This window comes from Arachis hypogaea, chromosome 19 (assembly GCF_003086295.3).
Source record: "Arachis hypogaea cultivar Tifrunner chromosome 19, arahy.Tifrunner.gnm2.J5K5, whole genome shotgun sequence".
Classification (NCBI taxonomy): Eukaryota; Viridiplantae; Streptophyta; class Magnoliopsida; order Fabales; family Fabaceae; genus Arachis; species Arachis hypogaea.
Window position 1 is genome coordinate 93,044,713 of NC_092054.1, and position 25,228 is coordinate 93,069,940.

The following is a 25,228-nucleotide window of genomic DNA, read 5'->3' on the forward strand; positions in this document are numbered from 1 at the left end:
TTCATCACCGGAGGGTGGTGGTACCTGCAAGAGACTCCGATGCTTAAGTTAGCATGGGCTTTAAGTAGTTTTTTGTAGAATCAGAGTATGAGTTATACCTGGGTGCTCTAGTGTATTTATAGTGGTGTACGCTGACCTTTCTAGATAAGATAAGTTAGTTATCTTATCTTTATCTTTAAGTGAGATCATCTTTATCTTCTGGGGAACTGCCCTTATCTTTCTAGGCTTTAACAGCCTTTAGATTGGGCTGTGTCCCTTCATTTGGGCCTGTTCGGGCCCCCCTTATGTCGATTTGGCCGAACTCTTTTAGAGAAGAGGTCAGGGGTCCTGACCTGAAGAAGTCGGTTGCTTTGTCTTCGATCTCCCTAGGTCGGATAGCTCGACCCAGGGTATGAACAATGCCCCTGCTTGAGCTCGATCGTTTACTTTTTCAGGGTCGTGTCTTCAGATTTCGACTCTTTTGGAGAAGTCGAGCTCGAGCATTTTGCTTTTTATACAACTCTTGCTGGGCTTCTTTGAATGCGAAGCGTTTTCCTCTTTTGTAGCACGCATTGCACTTTTCTTCGAAACGTACGAGGATTAAATGCTCATTAACTCCTTTTGCCATTTCCCCCTTTTCATTTCATTTTCAATTTTTAAGCCTTTTTTCAGTTTCTCTTCCCCTTTCTTTTCGCTCTTCTCTTGCTCATGATGTTTCACTCCTTTTGCACCCTTCTGTTTTCACATCTCTCTTCGAAAGAAGTTTGTTTCGCGTGGGCCTGTCATCTTCTCTTCCTGATCTTCTCGACCATCTTTGAAACGGTTGTTGCTTTCTTCTTTTTCCTCAGGTTGGTATTTTCTTTCTCCAATTTTTCATCTTGATGACTTGTCTTTGGTATTTCATGTCTGCGAAGAATCCGTTTTGAAAGGCTGGATCCTTTTTGCTAAAGGTTGCATTTTTTAATCAATGTTGTGCTTTCCTTGATTTGCCCCTAATCACTTTTGCTTACTATTGTGCTTCGTCTTCGTATTTTCGCGTTTTCAGGCCTTCCAACTTTTCCTTCCTTGAAGCGACTGTTTGGTGTGGATTTTGCGCAGTTCTTCATTACTACTTTCTCCCCTGCAGGTTAGTGTTTTCTATCTTTTTTCGCTTTCGACAACTGTGCATGCTTTTGATGTAAGGTTTTGACTTTGTATCTCGCTTTTTCTTTCCAAAAAAACTTTGATTCTTCTGTGAAAAGATTGTGTCTTTTTTGTGTCTTTGATCCACAGCTTGTGATTTTTCTTTGTTGCTCGCTTTTTTTGTGAAGAATATGCGCCTTCTGGTGATCTTGTTTAGGGTTTTCGTTGCTGTTCTTGTATCGTTATCTTGGCTTTTGTTTCTAGCTTAACAATCTTTTGATGATGAACTGTCAGTAGGATAAGTTGTGACTTTTGATGCTTTTTGTTGGTGATGATGATTTTTGCTTCGTGGAGTGTCGATTCTTGTTTGCGAGATGTTTAGGGCATAGGTTGTCGATTTCCTTTTTCCTGGTTCTTGCCTTGTTATTGCCTCCAAAGGGTGCCCATGGAATCTAGTGTGAATCCCTGGGTTTCCCTTTTACTGCTGTTTTTGATTCTTGGTGATCACATATTATCATCCGAGTTGTTTCCTTATGTGTTCAGGATATTTGGTAGTAACCCCATTTTTCTTTTTTCTTTTTGTAGGAATAGTTGACCTATGTCTCTTTGCAAGAACATTGTTGAAATGTCTACCAAGATTCCGGAAGGCATGTCTGACTGGCTGGACTCTGTTGTGTTGATGTGTGTCACTGTTGCTGATTCTGAGTATTGTGTGCGACTTAGGAGGCACCATAGGATTTGTAGTGATAGGGATCAAGAGAAGAATTATGAGCTAGTGTCGCCTGATCCCGAGGAGAGAGTTAATTTTCCTTCTTTGGTTCAGGGGGAACGACCCTTCTTCTATGCTTATGACTATTTCTTTAGTCAGTTGAATATTATCGTTCCTTTTACCCCTTTTGAGACCGAGTTATTGTGGTCTTGTAATGTGGCTTCTTCTTAACTCCACCCGAACTCTTGGGGCTTTATAAAAATCTTTCAATTGTTGTGTCAGGAATTAGATATCCGACCTACCCAAACTCTTTTTTCTTTATCTTTTTATGTTGACGAAGCTTGGGGCCGCAAAGAAGAAAGCCTCCTGGGTTTCTTTCCGATCTGCTCAAGGAAAAAAGGTTTTCTCTATGTATGACGAGTCCTTTAGGGACTTTAAGAACTATTTTTTCAAAGTCTGAGCTGTTGAGGGAGCTCGACCCTTCTTTTTGGATGAAAATGATGAGCCTACTTTCCCTTTGTGCTGGCAGAAGAATGTAATAGTAGTTAGGTATTCTTGGGAGAGTCTTGATGAGGTTGAGCAGGCCTTTGTGAATGTGTTGGAGGAAATTTGGGGAAAGCCTCTTCATCTTGACACAAAAAAGTTTTTAGGAGACCCTTCTCTTCTTCGAACTGAATTGGGTAGTTGTCGACTTTATTTGTAGCTTTTTCTTGTTTGTTTGTATGTTTTCCACTCTATCCCCTTCTTAATTATGATTTTGTTTTCCTATTTCAGAGATGGTGAAGTCCGTAGATTCCATGAAGGCCTATCATCGAGCTAAGAAGGCGACAGCTGCCTCCAACATCTCGGCCAAAATTACGGAGGGAGAGTCTTCTCAGGTTCTTCCCAAGAAACCGGTGTCGAGTGCTTCTGGGCTGAGGAAGGTTATTCCAACCCCTCAGGTCCGAATTATTCCTTCTGACCCAGCTCGACCATCTACTGGTGCTGCTTCTTCTCCTACTACTGGCCCTCCTCCTAAAAAATAAAAAACTGTTGAGCTTTTTGACTTGGATGCCCCAGATTTCGATGCGGTGGGATTTGTTGATAATCAGATTGCCCCCTTTGGTCGACTTCCCATGGACGATGTGTCCATTCTTCATCATTTGAATTTTATTACTAGTAGTAGCATTCGGATGGCCCATATGGGTGCAGCTTTGTCTCGAACTATCCAGGGTTCCCCAGTTCATGCAACTAAGGAGTTTTTGGAGGATGCAAAGTCAGAATTTGATAGGATCAAAAGTCTAAAGGATGAGCTTGACGCCAGGGTTATTAAGCTAGAGTTAGATTTGGAGAAGGAGAAGTCGAGGGCCGTCAGGGCCGAGGCAGCTGCAAATTTGGCAGAGGAGATGGCAAAAAAACATAAGGAGAGTTACACCCGCACTTATGCTGAGGTGTTGGAGCTAAGGGGAAGGCTTGAAAATGCTCTTGTGGATTACGCCGATCTCCAGAGCCATCTGGTAGATAACGTGACGGGTGCATATGAAAATTTAAAGGCGCAGGTCCGAGTTCTTGCTCCTAAACTCGACCTGACTCTATTTAGTCTGGACAACATAGTGGAGGAGGGTAAGATAGTACCTGCTTCAGATGATGAAGATGACGAGCCTCTTCCTGCCCCGTCAGCCAAAGCTTCTGCTGCCACGACTTCTTCAAATCCTGCTGAGATCGACCCTTCCCAGCCTGATCTGGATTGTGAAATTCTTAATCGTGAGAATAGGACCTTGGACGCCATCCCTGTGAATATCATTCCCCCTCCTTCGGCCACTGATGCTACTATTGGGGAAACCTTACACCCCTTATGATTTATGTGTTTTTATTTCCACAGCCCGACTTGGGGGCTTTTGAACGCTAGTTTTGGTAACTTTGATTATAACTTAGTTCCTTTGACTGTTAGTTGCTTCTATGCAACTTAGTAGATAAACAAAATGCTTTTGAACTCTTGAGGCCCTCTTTCAGGTCGCCTTCTGGTATGCAAAATTGTTACTCAAGTTGTGAATTATTGTTCGAAATTGATTCCCTGGCGATGGCACCAAAAACGGATGCACAGAACCATGGTCTAAACATATCTTCACAACTTCGCATAACTAACCAGCAAATGTACTGGGTCGTCAAAGTAATAAACCTTACGTGAGTAAGGGTCGATCCCACGGAGATTGTTGGTATGAAGCAAGCTATGGTCACCTTGTAAATCTCAGTCAGGCGGATATAAAATAGTTATGGAGTTTTCAAAATTAATACTAAAATAAGGATAGAAATACTTATGTAAATCATTGGTGAGAATTTCAGATAAGCGTATGGAGATGCATTCATTCCTCTGAACCTCTGCTTTCCTGCTGTCTTCATCCAATCCGTCTTACTCCTTTCTATGGCTGGCTTTAAGTAAGGATGGCACCGGTGCCAATGGCTACTTTCAATCCTCTCGGGAAAATGGTCCAAATGCTCTGTCACAGCACGGCTAATCGTCTGGAGGCATCACCCTTGTTGTTGGTTGCATCCTATTCCTCTCTGTGAAAATGGTCCGATGCGCTGTCACTGCATGGCTAATCATCTTGGAGGTTCTCGATCATACTGGAATAGAATTTACGATCCTTTTGCGTCTGTCACTACGCCCAGCACTCGCGAGTTTGGAGTTCGTCACAGTCATTCAATCCCAGAGTCCTACTCGGAATACCACGGACAAGGTTTAGACTTTTCGGACTCTCATGAATGCCGCCATCAATCTAGCTTATACCACAAAGATTCTGATTAAGAGATCTAAGAGATACTCATTCAATCTAATGTAGAACGGAAGTGGTTGTCAGGCACGCGTTCATAGGGAATGATGATGATTGTCACGTTCATCACATTCAGGTTGAAGTGCGAATGAATATCTTAGAAGTGAAATAAGATGAATTGAATAGAAAACAGTAGTACTTTGCATTAATCTTTGAGGAACAGCAGAGCTCCACACCTTAATCTATGGAGTGCAGAAACTCTACCGTTGAAAATACATAAGTAATGAAGGTCCAGGCATGGCCGAATGGCCAGCCCCCAAACGTGATCAATAGATCAAAAGATAATCCAAAGATGTTCCAAAGATCTCTAATACAATAGTAAAAGGTCCTATTTATAATAAACTAGCTACTAGGGTTTACAGAAGTAAGTAATTGATGCATAAATCCACTTCCGGGGCCCACTTGGTGTGTGCTTGGGCTGAGCTTGAAGTCTACACGTGGAGAGGTCATTCTTGGAGTTGAACGCCAGCTTTTGTGCCAGTTTGGGCGTTGAACTCCACTTTGCAACTTGTTTCTAGCGCTGGACGCCAGAATTGGGCAGAGAGCTGGCGTTGAACGTCAGTTTACGTCGTCTAAACTTGGGCAAAGTATGGACTATTATATATTTCTGGAAAGCCCTCGATGTCTACTTTCCAACGCAATTGGAAGCGCGCCATAGAATAACACACAAACTCATAGGAAAGTCCAGAAATGTGAATTTAACATAAAAACTAATGAAAACATCCCTAAAAGTAACTAGATTCTACTAAAAACATACTAAAAACAATGCCAAAAAACGTATAAATTATCTTCTCATCACCTTCTTAGTCTTTTTAGTGATTGCTGATTGTTCTTTTGCAAACTTTGTAACTTTTGTAGATCTTTATAGGGTGTTGGTACTCTGCTTGTCCGACCTCTTTTTTATTAGATCTTTTATCTATCTTCTGGTTGGGCTAGATGACCCTTGAGGCTAACTTGCTCAACAACTTTTTAGTGTTCTGGCAGAACCTTTTTAGTTTGTCTTTGAACAATTTTGATAGCCTTGTTATTGTGTTGTGGCTTTTTGGGCAGGGCTGCGCTTCTTTTAGCGCATGATTTGGATGGTCAACTTTGTTGGTTTGAGATACCATTTTCATTGGTCGACTTCTCTTGTTGAACCCTTTTAAGTTATTTTCAGTAATCCATTTTTACTCAGACCTTGCCAGGCCTCTTTCTATGGATTTACTTTTTATAACTTTTTGTGTTGATGGGTTTGGTTCGACTTCTTCTTGTCGAATCCTATTAAGTTATTTTTAGTAATCCATTTTTAGTAAGACCTCGTCTGGCCACTTTTTATGGATAACGTTTTATAACTTTCTGCGTTGGTTGGCTTGGTCTGACTTCTTCTTTTGTTGGTACTTCTTAAGTTATTTTTAGTAATCCATTTTTAGTAAGACCTCATCAGGCCACTTTTTATGGATTGCTTTTATTACCTTTGTTGATTGCGTTGTCCGACTTCTGTGTCGGTACTTCTTAAGTTATTTTTAGTAATCTATTTTTAGTAAGACCTCGTCAGGCCACTTTTTATGGATTGCTTTTTATAACTTCCTGCATTAATCTATTTTTGTTGCTTTCACCTTGCCGATTTCCTTGTAATCGGGCGATCAGTTTGATTCTCATCTTGCCGACTTTGTCGTGATCGGGCGATAAATTTGGTTTTCATCTTGCCGACCTTGTCGTATTCGGACAGTGAATTCTTGCACTCAGATTAATACGTCTTGGTAGATAACCTTTTTATGGAATCTGAAAAGCTTTATTCAGGTAGAAAATAAAAAATAGACAAGAGTATATACATATAAGTGCTTACCCTTCTCAATCGGGCAATTTTGTAGATCTTGGCTTGGTGCCTCATTAAAAAACCTTTACAAGAAAAAGAGTGCACCTAAACCTAAGATTTTTTATCACTTTCTAACAATAGTACCTTCTCAGGTTACATGGATGCCATGACCTTGGTAGCTCTCGCCCTTCCCAGTCGGACACCTTGTAGTAACCTTTTCCTAGTACCTCTACAACTCGGTAAGGTCCTTTCCAGTTAGCTGCTAGTTTCCCTTATCTTGATCAACCTGCTCCATTGTTGTTTCAAATTAAGATGAGATCCTTATTGGCGAAGCTTCGCTGGACTACTCTCTGATTATACCTTGAGGCCATTCGACGCTTTAGCACTTCCTCTATAATCAGAGCTCTTTCTCGGACTTCTGGAAGTAGGTCGAGTTCTTCCCTCTGAGTTTGGGAATTGGTATTTTCATTGTAGAGGATTATTCTGGGGGATCCTTCCTCTATCTCTACTGGGATAATTGCCTCCATTCCGTAAGTAAGTCGGAAGGGTGATTCTCCTGTGGTGGAGTGTGGAGTTGTTCGATATGCCCATAGGACTTGTGGGAGCTCTTCGGCCCAAGCTCCCTTTGCACTTTGTAGTCTTCACTTTAACCCTGCTAGTATGACTTTGTTGGCAGCTTCTGCCTGTCCATTACCTTGTGGGCGTTCTACAGATGTGAATTGATGCTTTATTTTTAAGTCGATCACCAAGTTTCTGAAACCTGTATCAGTAAATTGAGTGCTATTGTCTGTGGTGATGGAGTAATGGACTCCAAACCTTGTAATAATATTCCTATATAGAAATTTCTGACTTCTTTGATCAGTGGCATTGGCTAGGGGCTCTGCCTTATTCCATTTTATGAAATAGTCCACCCCTACAATGAGGAATTTTACTTGTCTCGACCCTTGGGGAAAGGGTCCGAGGAGGTCTAGTCCCCATTTTGTGAACTGCTAGGGTGACGTTACACTGATGAGATCTTCTGGTGGGGCGATGTGGAAGTTGGCATGGTTTTGACATGGTGAACATGTCTTGACGAACTCTGTTGCTTTCTTTTGCAAGGTCGGCCAGAAGAATCCAGCTCAGAGTACCTTTTTGGAAAGAGCTCGTGCCCCCAACTGGTTACCACACATGCCACTGTGTACTTCTTCCAGGACCTCTTTTGTATTGGAGGTCGGTACACATTTTATGAGGGGTGTTGAGAAGCCTCTCCTGTATAAGATGTCATCCACCGTGGTGTAGTACTGTGCTTCTCGTATTAGACGCTTTGCCTCTTTCTCGTTTGTGGGGAGTGTTTCTACTTTGAGGTATTTGATTTTGGGGGTCATCCACCCCTGATCCTGACCTGATATGGTTAGGACCTTTTCTTCCTCTAAGTTTGATGGGCTTTGCAGTGTTTCCTGGATGAGACTTCTATTATTACCCCTTGGTTTGGTGTTGGCTAGTTTTGAGAGTGCATCAGCTCGAGCGTTCTGTTCTTGAGGTTTTTGTTGGATCTCATATTCCCCGAGTTGTTCGAGCTGTTCTCTGGTCTTGTCCAGATATTTCTTCATGGTGGGGTCTTTAGCCCGGTACTTCCCTTCTATTTGTGAGGTAACTATTTGAGAATCACTAAAGATGGTGAGCTTTGGAACTCCTACCTCCTTAGCCAGCCTCAAACCAGCCAGTAATGCTTCGTACTCGGCTTGATTATTTGAAGCAGGGAATTCGAACTTTAGTGATAGCTCGATTTGGGTTCCCTGATCACTTTCTATTATCACACCCGCCCCACTCCCGGTTTTGTTTGACGATCCGTCCACGTATAGATTCCACTTTATGGGAGTTCCCAGGGTATTTGTGTACTCAGCGATGAAGTCGGCCAGATACTGTGATTTGATGGCGGTTCGAGCTTCATATTATAAATCGAATTCGGACAACTTGACTGCCTACTGTAGTATTCTTCAAGCTAAGTTTGTCTTCTGTAGAATGCTTTTTATGGGCTGGCTGGTCCGAACCTTAATAGTGTGTACTTGAAAGTATGGGCGAAGTCGTCAGGAAGTGAGTATGAGAGCGTAGGTGAACTTTTCTATTTTTTGATAGTTTAGCTCGGCTCCTTGTAGGGCTTTGCTGATGAAGTAGTCGTCAGAATGTACTCTCCATCTTTGCCTTCCATTCCCAGAGCTATGAACAACTAAACCCCTTTCATTGGGTTAGGGAGCTCTGTTGTAATTTGATGGATCAATAATAGTTTTCATTATTCTTCTTCTTTCGTTTCTCTTGATTTTACTAGAAAGCTTTCAATCTTCATCCAATTGAGTAGTTATCTTGGAAAAGAAGCTATTCATACTTGGATCTCTTCTGAACCTTGGAAAAGGGATGAAGAGATCATGCTAGAAATGTTTTCTCATGTTGGACCAAATTGGGATTTGGGCGGATATGGTGACATATAACTCTCCCAATACTTTAATTTGGAAATACATGTGGTATAATCAGTGACCACACTTCATCTCTTCTCATGAGCAATTAGACCAAGGAATTGGCTATTTATCTGATTTCAGAGATTGAATTACCAAGGAATTGGAATTCAATCACTTAAGATTGCCAAGGAGATCAATGAATGCATTGATTGAGGAAGAGATGAAAATGAACTTGATCCGGAGAATGCAACATCTCCTAAGCCCAATGAATTCCCCATTTCTGATCTTATCCATTCTCTTTACTTTATGCCATTTACTTTCATGCTAAACTTCCCTTCCCTATTTAAGATTCTGCAATTTACTTCCCGTCATTTATTTTCTGCTATTTACTTTCCCGCCATTTAATTTCCTGCAATTCTCAACTCACTTTCTGCTTAGCTCAACTAGAGCATTCTTCCAATTAAAATTGCTTGACCAATCAATCCCTGGGGGATTCGACCTCACTCTACTGTGAGTTTTTACTTGACGACAATTCGGTATACTTGCCGAGGGAGATTTGTTAAGGGACAAGTTTCCGTGCATCAAGTTTATGGCGCCGTTGCCGGGGATTGATTTTGTATCAACAATGATTAAATTGGTGGATAACTAGACTGAGCATTTGTTTTTATTTTGTTTGATTTAAGTTCATTTGAGTAATTTACTTTCAGTTTAGCTATTTTCTCCCGTTTCCCCTACCCATTTTCTTAGTTGTTTACAATTCAGTCACTAACCCACTAACAGCATTTCTGTAGAAATTACTCACACTAATAGCATTTCTGTAGAAATTACTGTCTGCATCTATCTTTCTTGCTTTTGCCTTGTTGGTTGTATGACAGGTAGAAGAAGCGGGGCTTCAACTTCCTTTGATTCTGAACCTGAGAGGACCTTCCTTAGATTAAGGAGGGAAGCAAGAGGAAAGAGAGTAGCTGGTGCTGAGGAAGAGGAAGAGTACTTTGAACCAGACATGGAGGAGAATATGGAGAACCATCATGAAGAAGAGGCTCACAACCATGCCAGAGAAGGTCCAACGCATCAGGCTGGACAAGAGAGAAGAGTTCTGGGTTCTTACATCAACCCAAACCCAGGAAACTATGGAAGTAGCATCCAAAGTCCAACCATACATGCCAACAACTTTGAACTAAAGCCACAGCTCATCACCCTTGTTCAGAACAATTGTTCATTCGGAGGAAGTGTCTAAGAAGACCCCAATCAACATCTAACCACCTTCCTCAGGATATGCGATACTGTAAAGTCTAATGGTGTTCATCCTAACACCTATAGACTACTTCTGTTTCCCTTCTCGCTCAAGGACAAAGCATCTAAATGGCTGGAATCCTTTCCAAAGGAGAGTTTAGCAACCTGGAAAGATATGGTGAACAAGTTCTTGGCAAGATTCTATCCTCCTCAACGGATCAACAGGTTGAGAGATGAGGTACAAACATTCAGGCAGCAGGATGGTGAGACTCTATATGAAGCATGAGAGAGGTTTAAAGACTTGACAAGAAGATGCCCGCCAGATATGTTCAATGAATAGGTGCAGTTGCACATTTTCTATGAAGGCCTTTCGTATGAATCAAAGAAGGCAGTAGACCACTCATCCGGGGGATCTCTGAACAAGAAGAAGACCATTGAAGAAGCCATAGATGTCATTGAGACTGTAGCAGAGAACGACTACTTCTATTCTTCTGAAATAGGCAACACTAGAGGAGTGATGGAGCTGAACAATATGGATACACTGATAGCTCAAAATAAGATGATTACCAAGCAGTTAGCTGACCTCACCAAGAAGATGGAGAGGAAGCAAGTAGCAGCAATCACCACTTCAGCAGTAACCCAAGAAGGAGTGAATGAAGAAGCAGAGGGTGATCAAGAACAAGCCAACTACATTGGGAATTCACCTAAGCAGAATCATGACCCATACTCCAAAACGTATAATCCTGGTTGGAGGAACCACCCAAACTTTGGGTGCGGGAATCAACAAGACCAAGGCCAAGATCAGAGACGCCATAACCCCAACAACAATGCAACTCACCAACACTCCACACAGAGGTCATACCAACACCCACCCAACAGCACCTCTCAACATCCATACCAAAGTCAAAATGGCCCTTCTCATCCTTCCAATCTCCACTCTCCATCATCGGAAGAAAGACTATCAAGGATTGAGACTCTACCTTATAAGCATATGCAAGGAAATTCAAGATAGTAAGATGTTCCGAGAGGAAGTGCGATATAACCTGCAAAATCAAGATGCTGCCATCAAGAAACTTGAGATACAAATTGGTTACCTATTCCAGCAAGCTCCTGGCCATGACCTTTGCAACAACATTGAGTCAAGGCCAAGGGAGGAGTGTCAAGCCATCACCCTCAGAAGTGGGATGGAACTGAAGGAGACTTCCAAGCAATCACAAGAGAAAGATTCAATTGGAAAGAAGAAGGAACAAGATGAAGTTCAAGTCCCCACCTCCAACTCACATCAAAAGGAAGGAGAGCTAAAGCCATATGTTCCGAAAGTCCCATATCCTCAAAAACTGAAGAAGAAGGGGGATGACAACCAGTTCTCCAGATTTTTAGAAATCTTCAAGAAACTACAGATTAACATACCCTTTGCTAAAGCAATAGAGCAAATGCCGCTCTATGCCAAGTTCTTGAAGGAGTTGATGACCAAGAAGAGAAGCTGGAAGAACAACGATACCGTGATACTGACTGAAGAATGTAGTGCCATCATTCAGCATAAATTGCCCCAGAAAATGAAGGATCCTGGGAGCTTCCAGATTCCTTGTATTATAGGAGAAATAACAGTGGAAAAGGCTCTATGTGATCTAGGAGCCAGCATAAATCTAATGTCTGTAGCTTTGATGAGAAAAATGAAGATTGAGGAGGCCAAACCAACAAAAATGGCCTTACAACTGGCAGACCGATCATTTAAGTTTCCTCACGACATAGTGGAAGACTTGCTAGTGAAGGTAGGAGACTTTATCTTTCCAGCAGAATTTGGAGTGTTGGACATGAAGGAAAGAGCTAAGGCTTCTATCATCTTGCGCAGACAATTCTTAGCTACTTCCGGAGCTGTCATCGATGTCCAAAAGGGTGAACTGACCCTTAGACTACACAATGAAACAATGATGATCAATGTGTTCAAGGCCATGAACTATCCACAGGAACCATCGGGAGAATGTATGAGGTTAGACTCATTGGAAGATGTAGTACAAGAGACTTTTGAAGAAGAAGAACTTGAGGGATTAACAGAAGAGGAGGAATCAGCATCAAGCGAAGAAGCTGCAACAGCTGAGGTTCAAGTTTAGGGCACAATAGAGGAGAAGAATGGGAAGAAAGAAGCACCCAAACTTGAACTAAAGGCACTGCCACCCACTCTCAAGTATGCATATTTAGGAGAAAACAAAAGTTATCCAGTGATCATAAATTCATCCCTCAGCCAAGAACAAGAGGAAGAGCTACTTGAAGTATTGCAAAGGCACAAAGATGCCATAGGATGGACCCTTGCTGACTTGAAGGGAATCAGTTCAGCCATATGTATGCATAAAATACTGTTGGAAGATGATGCCAAACCATCCATTCAACCCCAAAGGAGGCTAAATCCAGTCATGAAGGAAGTGGTACAGAAAGAAGTCATGAAGTTGTGGCAAGAAGGAGTGATCTATCCGATCTCAGACAGCCCATGGGTCAGCCCTGTGCAAGTTGTTCCAAAAAAAGAGGAATCATTGTAGTCCCCAATGAGAAGAATGAACTAATACCTACAAGGACCGTCACAGGATGGTGGATGTGCATAGACTACAGAAAACTCAACGAAGCTACACGAAAAGATCATTTCCCCCTTCCTTTCGTGGAGCAGATGCTGGAAAGACTTGCAGGACATGCATATTACTGTTTTCTCGATTGTTATTCAGGATATAACCAAATAGTGGTTGATCCAAGAGACCAAGAGAAAACCTCCTTCACCTGCCCATATGGGGTGTTTGCCTACAGGCGCATGCCATTTGGGCTATGTAATGCACCTGCAACTTTCCAACGCTGCATGCTTTCCATTTTTTCAGATATGATAGAAAAATTCATCGATGTTTTTATGGATGACTTCTCAGTATTCAGAGACTCTTTTCCTAATTGCCTATATCACCTGGCCCTTGTATTAAAAAGATCTCAAGAAACTAATTTGGTCTTTAACTGGGAGATATGTCACTTTATGGTGACAGGAGGAATAGTTCTTGGTCATAAGGTTTCTAACCAAGGCATTGAAGTGGACAGAGCTAAGGTGGAACTCATTGAAAAATTACCTCCACCATGTGATGTCAAGGCAATTAGGAGTTTTCTAGGGCATGCTGGCTTTTACAGAAGGTTTATTAAAGATTTTTCAAAGATAGCCAAGCCCTTAAGCAATCTCCTTGTATCTGATACACCATTTATCTTTGATGAAAAGTGCATGCTGGCATTTGAAAACTTGAAAAAGAGGTTGTCCTCTGCCCCTATCATTTCCCCACCTGACTGGAACCTACCATTTGAACTGATGTGCGATGCATCTGATTTCGCAATTGGGGCAGTGTTAGGACAGAGGAAAGATAACTTGGTCCATGTGATATACTATGCCAGCAAAGTCCTCAATGATACTCAAAGAAACTATACCACTACTGAAAAGGAGTTGCTGGCAATAGTTTTTGCATTTGACAAGTTTAGATCATACCTCATTGGTGCCAAAGTGATTGTCTTCATAGATCACACAGCACTTAAATATTTGTTTGCGAAGCAAGAATCAAAACCAATACTAATAAGATGGATCTTATTGTTGCAGGAATTCAATATTGAAATCAAAGACAAGAAAGGAGTGGAGAACAAGGTAGCAGATCACCTATCCAGAATCCCTCATGGTAAAGGAGGAACACATGATACAAATGTAAATGAGTTCTTCCCAGATGAGCAGTTGATGACGATTCACAGAGCACCCTGGTTTGCAGATATTGCCAATTTTAAGGCAACTGGGGCTTTACATCCAGACATCAACAAACACCAGAAAAGAAAGCTCATCAATGACGCAAAGTATTTTGTTTGGGATGAACCATATCTCTTCAAGAAGTGTTCAGAAGGAATTCTGAGAAGATGTGTCTCGGAAGAAGAGGGACGAGATGTCTTGTGGAACTGCTACAGCTCATGCTATGGAGGCCATTTTGGAGGGGACAGAACTGCAGCCAAGGTATTACAAAGTGGATTCTTTTGGCCCACCCTTTTCAAGGATGCCAAAGAACTGGTAAAGAAATGCAATGAATGTCAAAGAGCTGGAAACTTACCCAAAAGAAATGAGATACCACAAAATTTCATCTTAGAACTGGAACTGTTTGATGTGTGGGGCATCGATTTCATGGGACCTTTCCTAACCTCATATTCAAACAAGTACATCTTGGTAGCAGTGGATTACGTTTCCAAGTGGGTAGAGGCTATTGCAACCCCAACGAATGATAACAAGGTGGTCATGAACTTCCTCAAAAAGAATATCTTTAGCAGGTTCGGAGTCCCACGAGCACTCATCAGTGATGGAGGGAGTCATTTTTGTAACGGACCACTAGAAGCTCTCCTCCTATGATACGGGGTGAAACACAAGATTTCCATACCTTACCACCCCCAAACAAGTGGGCAAACTGAGATATCTAACAGAAAGCTAAAAAGGATTCTGGAAAAGACTGTGGGAGCATCAAGGAAGGATTAGTCGAAGAAGCTGGATGATGCTCTTTGGGCATACAGAACGGCCTTCAAAACACCAATCAGGATGTCCCCAGACCAACTGGTGTATGGAAAGGCTTGTCATCTACCATTGGAGTTGGAACACAAAGCCCTCTGGGCTCCCAAGCTGCTAAATTTTGATAGCACAGCTGCTGGTGAAAAGAGGGTCTTGCAGCTGCAAGAAATAGAGGAGTTCAGATCTCAAGCCTATGAAAATGCCAAGATTTATAAAGAAAGGGCAAAGAGAAGGCATGACCTCCATTTAACACCCAGAAGCTTCGAAGAAGGACAGAAAGTGCTCCTCTACAATTCCAAATTAAGATTCTTCCCTGGGAAACTCAAATCAAGGTGGTCAGGACCCTTTCTTGTCACAAAGGTCTCACCGTATGGGCACATAGAAATCATGGAGGAAAGTTCAAAGAGGACGTTCACTGTTAACGGAGAGAGGCTCAAACACTACATGGGCAACATAGGGGAAAACCCCAAAGTGAAGTATCACCTCAAGTGATGGAGGAATCGTCGAGCTAGCGACGCTAAAAGAGCGCTTCGTTGGGAGGCAACCCAACCTAAGGTAGTTCTCTTTTCATTTGCATTTTAATAAAAATCACAAGTAGTTTCTCCCGGATTGTGAGGAGCTAAGTTTGGTGTTACACACCTAAACAATACAAGAGTGAGTGTGTAATTCTAAGTTTGGTGTTCCACCAAAGATTTCAGTTAGAATCACACTACACTCCATCAAGGGCAAATTGCTAGATCCAACCAATCAGGGGAACCACTTAACAGTAGTTAGTTTCTAGTTGTCTTGCTGATAACAACACATGAGATTTTTTGCATGCATTCAACCTGCTGTATTAGGCAAGGAACTAAGTTTGGTGTTCACACACCAAGTTAAGTTCTGAAATGCATAAGCATACATGCATACTAACTATCTCTCAAGTGCTTTTGGGATAAACAACTTCCAATAACTTTGTAGGGATTCAATCAATCTTTTGGAAAAACAATGCACCATCATCCAAGGAAGCGAGGAAGGATGCAGAAGCTATGGAGGATGACAACAAATGGGTAGTTGGAAGGCATCACCAAAAGGTTGTATTGTTACTTGATTCCATATGCTTGGAAATAATTAATTTGGAAGTCTGAATGTGCCCTTGATTAATAGTCACTCTTTAAGCTTAATTCACTAGAATTTGATGTTTGTTTTTGCTTAGGTCTATGCTTGCTAGTCAAGTTGCCTGTTTTCATTTTCATCTTGCTTATTGTATGCTTGTCCTTTTAAGCTAAATAAAAAAAAGAGATGTTATGAAAGACCAGAGTGATGTTCAAGTTGTGGAGTAGGTTCTTAAATTTGTGGTGTAGTAATCACTTAGCTAAGTTGGTTCACCAACAAGGTGGGAAGGCAACTATCTGTCCTAAATCATATACTTGAAACACACCCCATGAGACTAGCTAAATAATAATATCCTAATAAGAAAAAGGAAAAGAACAATAAGAGTTAAAAAAGAAAGAAAAGTTAATAAAGAATAAGGCTAGGCACCAAGGGCTTGAAACTTGAGGGATGTGTCTGTGGTGCTCTTGTACCAAGGATTTGCTTGGATGAATAAGTTCTTAGGAGTGCTTCATCACTTGGTAACTTGGGTTAACTAACCCGGGATTATCAACTGAAAATCCACTATCAAGAGCAACCTTTCTACAGAACATTTAGTAACCCAAAGAGGTGCTGGACACCAAGACCTCAAGGAAAGAAAATAACAAACCATGTGCATGTGGTGTGCATGTATGGAGGAGAGAGACTTGAGGGAGTAAGTCCTTAGGGGTGTTTCAACACCCAGCACCTTGAACCAACTGGTTCAGGAATGTTGGCTGAAAGCTTATCTTAAAGAGTCGTCCCCTCACAGAACACTTAGCCTAAGGATGAAATAAACCTTGGAAAGACAAAGGGATCAATATATAAAAGTCTCAAAGGGTGCAATCAAGTGAGTATTCCAAGGCATGATAAAGGTCTGAAAGCCAGTAAAGGAATGAACCTAAGTTGCTATGCATGAAACCCGATAAAACCAAGAACATGACTTCCACAATAATGATTCATTCATCTTGTCATTTCATTCATAATTCTCTTGTTCCAGTACTTGCTTAGGGACAAGCAAGCTTTAAGTTTTGTATTGTGATGCCAGGGCATTTTGGCTAGTTTCACTGACCTTTTCTTTATGGTTTTAAGGTAGTTTCATGCATTTTCTTAAGAAATAAGCAAGTTTTGGGTAAATAATCACTTACATCTTGATTCAAGCAAACATTGTGAATTTTACATGATTTCATGAGAATTATGCATGAATTAAAGGGCAAATTGAATGATGCATGTCTCATAACTTGGATTAGAGCTTTGATGCACTTTATTGCTTGATTTCAAGACAAAGGAAGCAAGGAAGAACCACGTTAGTAGCCACGTTAGTCTAGTCGTATGCGAAATTGTTACTCAGGTTGTGAATTATTGTTCGAAATTGATTCCCTGGCGATGGCACCAAAAACGGATGCACAGAACCATGGTCTAAACATATCTTCACAACTTCGCATAACTAACCAGCAAGTGCACTGGGTCGTCCAAGTAATACCTTACGTGAGTAAGGGTCGAATCCCACGGAGATTGTTGGTATGAAGCAAGCTATAGTCACCTTGTAAATCTCAGTCAGGCAGATATAAAATAGTAATGGGGTTTTCGAAAATGATACTAATTAAACAGAAAATAGGGATAGAAACACTTATGTAATTCATTGGTGAGAATTTTAGATAAGCGTGTAGAGATGCTTTTGTTCCTCTGAATCTCTGCTTTCCCACTGTCTTCATCCAATCAGTCTTACTCCTTTCCATGGCTGGCTTTATGCAAGGGCATCACCGTTGTCAATGGTTACATCCCCTCCTCTTGTGAAAATGGTCCAAGATACCCTGTCACGGCATAGCTAATCATCTGAGGTTCCCGATCATGCTGGAATAGGATTCACCCTCCTTTTGTGTCTGTCACTACGCCCAGCACTCGCGAGTTTGAAGCTCGTCACAGTCATTCAATCATTGAATCCTACTCGGAATACCACAGACAAGGTTTAGACTTTCCGGATTCTCTTGAATGCCGCAATCATTCTAGCGTACACCACGAAGATTCCGATTAAGAGATCTAAGAGATACTCATTCAATCTAAGGTAGAATGGAAGTGGTTGTCAGGCACGCATTCATAAGGAATGATGATGATTGTCACGTTCATCACATTCAGTTTGAAGTGCGAATGAATATCTTAGAAGCGAAACAAGATGAATTGAATAGAAAACAGTAGTACTTTGCATTAATCTTTGAGGAACAGCAGAGCTCCACTCCTTAATCTATGGAGTGTAGAAACTCTACCGTTAAAAATACATAAGTGAAAGGTCCAGGCATGGCCGAATGGCCAGCCCCTCTGATCTAAGAACCAGGCGTCCAAAGATGTTCCAAGATCCAAAGATGCCTAATACAATAGTAAAAGGTCCTATTTATAATAAACTAGCTACTAGGGTTTACAGAAGTAAGTAATTGATGCATAAATCCACTTCCGGGGCCCACTTGGTGTGTGCTTGGGCTGAGCTTGAAGTCTTCACGTGGAGGGGTCATTCTTGGAGTTGAACGCCAGCTTTTGTGCCGGTTTGGGCGTTGAACTCCACTTTGCAACTTGTTTCTGGCGCTGGACGCCAGAATTGGGCATAGAGCTGGCGTTGAACGCCAGTTTGTGTCATCTAAACTTGGGCAAAGTATGGACTATTATATATTTCTGGAAAGCCCTGGATGTCTACTTTCCAACGCAATTGGAAGCGTGCCATGTTGGGTTCTGTAGCTCCAGAAACTCCATTTTGAGTGCAGGTAGGTCAGAATCCAACAGCATCAGCAGTCCTTCTTCAACCTCTGAATCTGATTTTTGCTCAAGTCCCTCAATTTCAGCCAGAAAATACCTGAAATCACAGAAAAACACACAAACTCATAGTAAAGTCCAGAAATGTGAATTTAACATAAAAACTAATGAAAACATCCCTAAAAGTAACTAGATTCTACTAAAAACATACTAAAAACAATGCCAAAAAGCGTATAAATTATCCGCTCATCACAACACCAAACTTAAATTGTTGCTTGTCCCCAAGCAACTAAAAATCAAATAGGATAAAAAGAAGAGAATATACTATAAATTCCAAACTATCAATGAAACATAGCTCCAATCAAATGAGCGGGACTTATAGCTTTTTGCCTCTTGAATAGTTCTGACATCTCTTTTTATCCATTGAGGTTCAGAATGATTGGTATCTATAGGAACAAAGAGTTCAGATAGTGTTATTGATTCTCCTAGTTCAGTATGATGATTCTTGAACACAGCTATTTTATGAGTCTTGGCCGTGGCCCTAAGCACTTTGTTTTCCAGTATTACCACCGGATACATAAATGCCACAGACACAATTGGGTGAACCTTTTCAGATTGTGACTCAGCTTTGCTAAAGTCCCCAATTAGAGGTGTCCAGGGTTCTTAAGCACACTCTTTTTTTTTGCTTTGGACCTTGACTTTAACCGCTCAGTCTCAAGTTTTCACTTGACACCTACACGCCACAAGCACATGGTTAGGGACAGCTTGGTTTAGCCGCTTTGACCAGGATTTTATTCCTTTAGGCCCTCCTATCCACTGATGCTCAAAGCCTTGGGATCCTTTTTATTTACCCTTGCCTTTTGGTTTTAAGCGTTATTGGCTTTTTGCTCTTGCCTCTTGGTTTTAAGAGCTTTTGGCTTTTTCTGCTTGCTTTTTCTTTTTCTTTCTATTTTTTTCGCCTTTTTTTTTTCTGCAAGCTTTGTTCTTTGCTGCTTTTTCTTGCTTCAAGAATCATTTTTATGATTTTTCAAATTATCAAATAACATGTCTCCTTGTCATCATTCTTTCAAGAGCCAACATATTTAACATTCTTAAACAACAACTTCAAAAGACATATGCACTGTTCAGGCATTCATTTAGAAAACAAGAAGCATTGTCACCACATCAATATAATTAAACTAAGTTCAAGGATAAATTCGAAACTCGTGTACTTCTTGTTCTTTTGAATTAAAACATTTTTCATTTAAGAGAGGTGATGGATTCATAGGACATTCATAACTTTAAGACATAGTTACTAACTACTAATGATCATGTAATGAAGACACAAACATAGATAAGCACATAACATAGAAAACGAAAAACAGAAGAAATAAGAACAAGGAATGAATCCACCTTATTGATGGTGGCGTTTCCTTCTTGAGGAACCAATGATGTCCTTGAGCTCTTCTATGTCTCTTCCTTGTCTTTGTTGCTCCTCCCTCATTGCTTTTTGATCTTCTCTAATTTCATGAAGGATGATGGAGTGCTCTTGATGTTCCACCCTTAATTGTCCCATGTTGGAACCTAATTCTCCTAGGGAGGTGTTGATTTGCTTCCAAAAATTCTGTGGAGGCAAGTGCATCCCTTGATGTATCTCAGGGATTTCTTGATGATGAGCTTCTTCATGTGCCTGTTGAGATCCATGAATGTGCTCTCTTGTTTGCTCCATCCTTTTCTTAGTGATGGGCTTGTGAGATGAATCTTTCCATCTCCTATGGCTCAGAGGTAGAAGCAATTGTCTTCCCTTTCCTCTCTCTTGAGGTTTCTCTGGCCTTAGGTGCCATTAATGGTTATGGAAAAACAAAAAGCTTATACTTTTACCACACCAAACTTAGAAATTTGCTCGCCCTCGAGCAAGAGAAGAAAGAATAGAAGAAGAAGAAGAAGAAAATATGGAGGAGAGGAGGGAGAGGTGTATTCGGCCATATGGGTGGGATTGGGTGGGAAAGAGATGTTGAATTTTGAAGGTAGGTGGGTGTATGGATGTAGGTTTATGGGGAAGAGTGGATGGATGTGAAGAGTTTTGGGGAAGAGTGTTTATGGGATTGTGTGAAAGAGGGGTGAGAAGAAGTGAGTGGAGGTAGGTGGGAATCCTGTGGGGTCCACAGATCCTGAGGTGACCCTGTGGGGTCCACAGATCCTGAGGTGTTCAAGGATTTACAACCTTGCACCCGATTAGGCATGAAAAATGCCCTTGCACACAACTCTGGGCGTTCAACACCAGATTGGTGCTTGTTCTGGGCGTTGAGCGCCCATTTGTTGCCCATTTCTGGCGTTGAACGCCAGAACCATGCTTGTTCTGGGCGTTCAGTGCCAGCTCTTCTCCAGGGTGCATTTCTGGCGTTCAAACGCCCAGATGCTGCCCATTTCTGGCGTTCAGCGCCAGAACCATGCTCTGTTCTGGCGTTGAACGCCCAAAACATGCTTCTTACTGGCGTTTAAACGCCAGCAAGGTCTCCTCCAGGGTGTGATTTTTCTTCTGCTGTTTTTGATTCCGTTTTCAATTTTTATATTTATTTTGTGACTCCACATGATCATGAACCTAATAAAACATAAAAAAACAGTGAAAATTAGATAAATAAACATTGGGTTGCCTCCCAACAAGCGCTTCTTTAATGTCAATAGCTTGACAGTGGGCTCTCCTGGAGCCTTACAGAGGTGCAGAGCTTTGTTGAGACCTCCCAACACCAAACTTAGAGTTTGGATAAGGGGGTTTGACACCAAACTTAGAGTTTGGTTATGGCCTCCCAACACCAAACTTAGAGTTTGACTGTGGGAGCTTTGGTTGACTCTGCTTTGAGAGAAGCTTTTTCTGCTTCCTCTCCATGGATGCAGAGAGAGATCCTTGAGTTGTAAACACAAGGTTGCCATTATTTAATTGAAGGATCAATTCTCCTCTGTCCACATCAATCATAGCTCTTGCTGTGGCTAGGAAAGGCCTTCCTAGGATGATGGATTCATCCTCTTCCTTTCCAGTATCCAGAACTATGAAATCAGCAGGGATGTAAAGGCCTTCAACCTTTACTAACACATCCTCTACTTGTCAATAAGCCTGTTTTCTTGAATTGTCTGCCATCTTTAATGAGATTTTAGCAGCTTGCACTCCATAGATTCCCAGTTTCTCTATTACAGAGAGGGGCATGAGGTTTATCCCTGAACCAAGGTCACACAGAGCCCTAAAGATCATGGTGCCTATGGTACAAGGTATTATGAACTTTCCAGGATCCTGTCTCTTCTGAGGCAATGTCAGTTGATCTAGATCACTTAGTTCATTGGTGAACAAGGGAGGTTCATCTTCCCAAGTCTCAATACCAAATAATTTGGCATTTAGCTTCATGATTGCACCAAGGAACTTGGCAGCTTGCTCTTTAGTAACATCCTCATTCTCTTCAGAAGAGGAATACTCATCAGAGCTCATGAATGGCATAAGGAGCTTTAATGGAATCTCTATGGTCTCTAGATGAGCCTCAGAATCCTTTGGTTCCTCAAAGGGAAACTCCTTATTGATCACTGGACATCCCAGGAGGTCTTCCTCCTTGGGATTCACGTCCTCTCCTTCCCTTATAGGTACGGCCATGGTGATTAATTCAATGGCCTTGCACTCTCCTTTTGGATTCTCTTCTGTATTGCTTGGGAGAGTACTAGGAGGGATTTTAGTGATCCTTTTACTCAGCTGGCCCACTTGTGCTTCCAAATTTCTGATGGAAGACCTTGTTTCATTCATGAAACTCACAGTGGCCTTAGATAGATCAGAGACTAAATTTGCTAAGCTGGATGGATTCTGCTCAAAATTCTCTGTCTGTTGCTGAGTGGATGATGGAAAAGGCTTGCTATTGCTAAACCTGTTTCTTCCACCATTATTAAAGCCTTGTTGAGGCTTTTGATCCTTCCGTGAGAGATCTGGGTGATTTCTCCATGATGGATTATAGGTGTTTCCATATGGTTCACCATGTAATTTACCTCTGCTATTGCAGGGTTCTCAGATCATAAGCTTCTTCTTCAGAAGATGCCTCATGAGTACTGTTGGATGCAGCTTGCATTCCATTCAGACTCTGAGAAATCATATTGACTTGCTGAGTCAATATTTTATTCTGAGCCAGTATGGCATTCAGAGTATCAATTTCAAGAACTCCCTTCTTCATAGGCGTCCCATTACTCACAGGGTTCCTTTCAGAAGTGTACATGAACTGGTTATTAGCAACCATGTCAATGAGTTCTTGAGCTTTTGCAGGCATTTTCTTTAGGTGAATGGATCCACCTGCAGAAGTATCCAATGAAATCTTTGATAGCTCAGATAAACCATCATAGAATATATCCAGGATGGTCCATTCTGAAAGCATGTCAGAAGGACACTTTTTGGTCAGCTGCTTGTATCTTTCCCAAGCTTCATAAAGGGATTCACCTTCTTTCTGTCTGAAGGTTTGAACATCCACTCTAAGCTTGCTCAGCTTTTGAGGAGGAAAGAACTTGGCTAAGAAAGCCGTGACCAGCTTATCCCAAGAGTTCAGGCTGTCTTTGGGTTGAGAGTCCAACCATATTCTAGCTCTGTCTCTTACAGCAAAAGGGAAAAGCATGAGCCTGTAGACTTCAGAATCTACTCCATTAGTCTTAACAGTATCACAGATCTGCAAGAATTCAGTTAAGAACTAAAAAGGATCTTCAGATGGAAGTCCATGAAACTTGCAGTTCTGCTGCATCAGAGAAACTAGCTGAGGTTTCAGCTCAAAATTGTTTGCTCCAATGGTAGGAATGGAGATGCTTCTTCCATGTAAATTGGAATTAGGTGCAGTAAAGTCACCAAGCATCCTCCTTGCATTATTATTATTTTCGGCTGCCATCTTCTCTTCCTGTTCGAAAATTTCTGAAAGGTTATCTCTGGATTGTTGTAATTTAGCTTCTCTTAGTTTCCTCTTCAGAGTCCTTTCAGGTTCTGGATCTGCTTCAACAAGAATATTCTTGTCCTTGCTCCTGCTCATATGACAAAGAAGAGGGCACAAAAATAATAATAATAATAATAATAATAATAATAATAATAATAATAATAATAATAATAATAATAATAATAATAATAATAATAATAATAATAATAATAATAATAGGAATCCTTTATACCACAGTATAGAGGTCCTTGTGTGAGTAGAAGAAAAGAAGAAGAAAATCTGAACTCAGAGAGAGAGGGTTCAGATTTTTGGGGAGTGAGGGAGAGATGTTAGTAGATGAATAAATAAAATAGAATGAGATGAGAGAGGGAAAATTTTGAAAATAATTTTTTGAAAAAGAGTTAGTGATTTTCGAAAATAGTTTTTGAAAAAGGTTAGTAGTTTTTTTCGAAAATTAAAATCAAAAATTAAAATAATTAGTAAATTAAAAAGAAATTTTAAAAAAGAGGGAAGATATTTTCGAAAATTAGAGAGAGAGAGAGTTAGTTAGGTAGTTTTGAAAAAGATAAGAAACAAACAAAAAGTTAGTTAGTTAGTTGAAACAAATTTGAAAATCAATTTTGAAAAGATAAGAAGATAAGAAGTTAGAAAAGATATTTTAAAATCAAATTTTGAAAAAGATAAGATAAGAAGATATTTTTGAAAAGATATGATTGAAATTAGTTTTGAAAAAGATTTGATTTTTAAAATCACAATTAATGACTTGATTCACAAGAAATCACAAGATATGATTCTAGAACTTAAAGTTTGAATTTTTCTTAACAAGCAAGTAACAAACTTGAAATTTTTGAATCAAAACATTAATTGGTGATGTTATTTTCGAAAATTATGTGATAAAGATAAGAAAAAGATTTTTGAAAAACATTTTTATAATTTTTGAAAATAACTAAGAAAAATGAAAAAGATTTGATTTTTGAAAAAGATTTTGAAAAAGATGAGAATTTTAAATTGAAAATTTGATTTGACTCATAAAAACAACTAGATTTTTAAAAATTTTTGAAAAAGTCAAATCTAATTTTCGAAATTTTAAGAGAGAAAAAGGGAAAGATATTTTTTTTTATTTTTGAATTTTTAATGATGAGTGAGAGAAACATGAAAATGATGCAATGCATGAGAATTTTAAATCAAAACATGAATGTATGCAAGAATGCTATGAATGTCAAGATGAACACCAAGAACACTATGAAGATCATGATAAACATCAAGAACACATTTTTGAAAAATTTTTTAATGCAAAGAAAACATGCAAGACACCAAACTTAGAATTCTTTAATGCTTAGGCATAAAAAATTCAGGAATGCATATGAAAAACAAGAAAAGACACAAAACATGCAAATGCAAAGATCAAACAAGAAGACTTACCAAGAACAACTTGAAGATCATGAAGAACACTATGAATGCATGAATTTTTTCGAAAAATGCAAGATGAACATGCAATTGACACCAAACTTAAAAATTGACTCAAGACTCAAACAAGAAGCACAAAAAATATTTTTGATTTTTATGATTTTCTAATTTTTTTGTATTTTTTCGAAAATTATTTGAAAAACAAAAATAAGGATTCCAAAATTTTTAATATGAATTCCAGGAATCTTGCCATGTTAGTCTAAAGCTCCAATCTTAGGGTTAGACATGGCTTAATAGCCAGTCAAGCTTTAGCAGAACTTTACATTCAGTAGCCAATTTGCTAAGAAAGATAAAGAAGCTCTTCTCTTGAGTCCAAAAGAATTGAGACATGGCTTTACAGCTAGCCAGGCTTCAACATGCTTCA

General features: G+C 40.3%; 2 non-coding genes across 2 annotated transcripts; one reads left to right on the forward strand and one right to left on the reverse strand.

Annotated features, from left to right (window-relative positions):
• Positions 1-10,303: 10,303 nt before the first annotated feature.
• Positions 10,304-10,410, reverse strand: LOC112780222 (small nucleolar RNA R71). The gene has a single exon (XR_003191074.1). It is a non-coding gene; the product is annotated as a small nucleolar RNA R71 (small nucleolar RNA).
• Positions 10,411-22,851: 12,441 nt separating this feature from the next.
• On the forward strand, positions 22,852-22,959 carry LOC112781622 (small nucleolar RNA R71). Its single transcript, XR_003192388.1, has one exon. It is a non-coding gene; the product is annotated as a small nucleolar RNA R71 (small nucleolar RNA).
• Positions 22,960-25,228: the final 2,269 nt, after the last annotated feature.